Source organism: Octodon degus, unplaced genomic scaffold (assembly GCF_000260255.1).
Source record: "Octodon degus isolate 3935 unplaced genomic scaffold, OctDeg1.0 scaffold00096, whole genome shotgun sequence".
NCBI classification, from domain to species: Eukaryota; Metazoa; Chordata; class Mammalia; order Rodentia; family Octodontidae; genus Octodon; species Octodon degus.
This window is the reverse complement of record NW_004524672.1, coordinates 10286461-10290161: the sequence shown is the minus strand read 5'-3', so window position 1 is coordinate 10290161 and position 3701 is coordinate 10286461. Positions and strand designations below refer to the sequence as shown.

Here is a 3701-nt window from a genome sequence, read left to right as displayed (position 1 = left end):
AAGAAGAAGAAGAAGAAGAAGAAGAAGAAGAAGAAGAAGAAGAAGAAGAAGAAGAAGAAGAAGAAGAAGAAGAAGAAGAAGAAAGTTCATTGATATGTGTTCCTACACCCAGTTACTCAGGAGTCTGGGGCAGGAAGATTTAGAGTTCAAGACCATCCTGAGCAGCTGAGTGAGACTGTTTCTCAATCAATAGATCAATCAATAAAGAAATAAACTGTCACAGTGGGGGAGGAGATATGACAAGGAAAACAAAAAGACACAAGACTTTCCTATAATTATAAAATTGCCAATTGACTGCAGCAGCGGAGCAACGCCTATCAAAGGCATTGCTTGTTTCTTCAAGCTCTTCAGGCAGAGATTCTGACAGTGAAGTTGACAAAAAGGTAAAGAGGAAAAAGCAAGTTGCTCCAGAAAAGTCTGTAAAGAAGCAGAAGACTGGTGACACTTCAAGAGCTCTGTCATCTTCTAAGCAGAGCAGCAGCAGCAGAGATGATAACATGTTTCAGAGCGGGAAAATGAGATATGTCAGTGTTTGGGACTTTAAAGGGAAAGTTCTAATTGATATTAGAGAATATTGGATGGATCTAGAAGGTGAAATGAAACCAGGAAGGAAAGGTATTTCTTTAAATCCAGAGCAGTGGAGCCAGCTGAAGGAGCAGATGTCTGACACTGATGATGCAGTAAGAAAACTGTAGAATCCTGAGCCATAAAAATCTGTACTGTTGTAGTTGTTTTACTCTGTCTGTTTACATTGGCTCTTGTTGGGGCTGGCCAAATAGCTCAGCAGATTAAAGCGCCTGCTTAGGCAAATGCAGGGGCTGGGAGCTGGGAGCTGGGATCTGGGGGTTTGATCCCCTGGCCTACCATGCTGGCCTGGCAGCCAGGGCACACTGAGATGGTGAATGACACTGGCTATGGTGGCATGCGCCTGTAATCCCAGCACTTTGGGAAGCTGTGAACAGGAGGATCACTATGAGTCTGATCTACGCAGTGAGACCCTGTACACCCTGTACACCCTGTCCTAAATGCATTGACTTTTGTTTTCTAAATGTTGTTTTCCAAGCTGTTGAATATTTGGATTGCAGAACAATTTGTAAGATGAATGCTTTTTTTTAATGTGCGATTTTTTTGTTTTGTTTTGTTTTGTTTTTGCAGAACCAGGGATTGAACTCAGGCCCTTGCACTTGCCAGGGGAGCACTTATTCTACTGAGCCATCTTCCTGGCCCCTTTGATGTGCATTATTAAAAATGTTCTGAGTGAAGCTAATTGTCATCTTTATTAAGGAGGATTACTTTGTGCTCACCACCTAGTGTAAAATAAAATGAAGTAATTCCACTAAAAAAATTATAAAATTGCCTTTTTCTTAGTTTAGCATTGTTTGGGTTTTGTAAATTTTTTATTGGTCCCCAGAATTGCGACAACTTCTGGGCTTTTTTTATTTTTATTTTTTCAGTACTGGGTGTTGAAGTTTGGGTCTCACACATATTAGGTAAGCATTTCACGCCTGTGCTGTATCTCCACAGCCCTCCTTATTTACTTACATTATCTTTTATTCTCATAATAGCCCTGTACAATTTTGAGAGAAGGTCTTGCCATGCAGTTCAGATCAGCCTTAAACTCACTGTGTATTCAAACTTGTAGCGCTACAAGTTTGAAGGCTGGCTTCAAACTTGTAGCGATCCTTCTGCCTCAGCCTCTCATTACAGGGGTGCACCACCAGGCCCAGTTCAGTCTATTCTATTTTTGTATAATCATTAAGAACTGAAGTCCATTAAAAGTGTTTAACTGTGGTACTGGTTAAGACTGAACTGACAGTTTGACTGCATTCAGAGATGGATGAATTGCTGGAGAGGTGATGGGGCTGAGAGGGCGCTACCCCCACAGGTGGACATGTCAGTCCGCTGGAGAGGTCGCTGCTCAGTAGCCTCTGAGGAGGTGGGGCCTGGTTGGAAGAAGAGGGTCATGGGGGTGTGACCCTGGGTGGTTGCTGGTCCCCAACTCTTTCTTAGTCTCCTTGTCCTCTCTCTGCTTCCCAGAAGTCATGAGTTCTCTCTCTCAATCTCTCTCTCTCTCTCTCTCTCTCTCTCTCTCTCTCTCTCTCTCTCTTTCTCTCTCTCTCTTCTCCCATTTATTTCTTTATTTAAATGTATTTGGTTGTTGCAGGGTCTTACTATGCACCTCGGACTCACAGTGATCCTCCTGCTTTCAGCCTCCCCAGCGCTGGGATTATAGGCCTACAGCCACTGCACCCAGACTCTGGCTGGCTCAGCCCGCCCTGGGGGGTGGGGCTGGCACAGCATGTGGTGCCAGGGATCGAACTACAGTCCCTGAGCTTGCCTAAGCTTGCCTAAGCAGGCGCTTTAGTCCTCTGAGCTATCTTGAGGCCCCTATTTTATTTCTTTAAAGAGAAATAAAAGATAAAATGAAATGATATGGAATTTCACAAACCAAAATGATAGAAAAGAGACCATGAGTTTTCTCTTGCCACACCTGTCCGCCATGATGCCATGATGTTCCTGTCACGGAACCAGGTGGCAATAGACTGACACCTCTGACATTGTGAGCCGAAACAAAACATTTGCTCATTTAAGTTGAAGGTATCAGACACTCATCCTAGCATCTGGAAAGTGATGATATGGATGTCTTGGCCCCAGGTCTCACAAGCCAGGGCTAGAAACTGTTATATGATTATATAGTCCATGTTCTTTACTGCTATGATCATTTTTTTCTTATTCTAAAAAATCTTCTTTTTTCCTCCTTTGGTTATTTATTTATTTTTCGAGTATTTTTAGGGAAGGGTCTACATGGTGTTCAGGGTCTCACTACTAGATCGGACTTGTAGTAATTCTCCTGTTTACAGCCTCCCAAGCACTGGGATTACAGGCATGCACCACCACACCCAGTCTCAATTGCTGCCTCAGTGCGCCACGGGCCGGGGCCTGCACAGCAGACCTTGAGATCAAATCCCTGGCAAGCAGGCGCTTTAATCCACTGAGCTATTTGGCTGACCCTCCTTTGTTTTTTTTTTTTTTTTTTTTTGAGACAAGGTCTTGCTATATAATTAAGGCGGGTCTCAAGCTCCCAACAATCCTCTTGCCTCAGCCTCCCAAGTGCTCAGATTATAGGCTTGTACCACCCAATTACGAAATTTATTTTTAAACATGCTACCAACATATAGGAAAGTGTAAAGAAGAAAGTAAAAATCACATATAAATTAGTCACCATTATTAATGTTGGTATATAGCTTCCTAGTGGAGCTAGAGATCAATTGTTGAAAGGGTTTTGAAATGTGGCAAAACATCATCAGCTCTTTCATGGAGCCCTGCTCTGGCCTCGACTTCATACTGCCTCTTGTTCCACTGATTTCTTTCACTCCAGGGTGTGAGATCCTTGCACATGATGAAAGGATCACACACGTTGTGCCCCAGGCCCAGGAGCCCATAGTGATTTCATTTCATTCCCTCCAGGAAGGTGATGACATAGCAGAGACCAAAAATAGCCAAATATTTGCTAGGTAGATGTTGAAGTTTGGACATATGATGAAATGGTTATCAAAGATAGTTGATTACTGAGAAGCAGTTATCTGTGCTCTAGAGAGGAAGATTGCTGCCTGAAGTAGTAGACAGGGAGGTGGTGGGACTGAGGCCCGCTGACAAAAGTCAGTATGGGGCCCAGGGGTTCATTTCTGGCTTATATGACT

The 3701-nt window shown here is 43.4% G+C and overlaps 1 pseudogene; it reads left to right on the top strand.

The window, feature by feature from the left end:
* LOC105743078 overlaps positions 1-695 on the top strand; it is a 2918-nt pseudogene extending 2223 nt beyond the window's left edge.
* Positions 696-3701: the final 3006 nt, after the last annotated feature.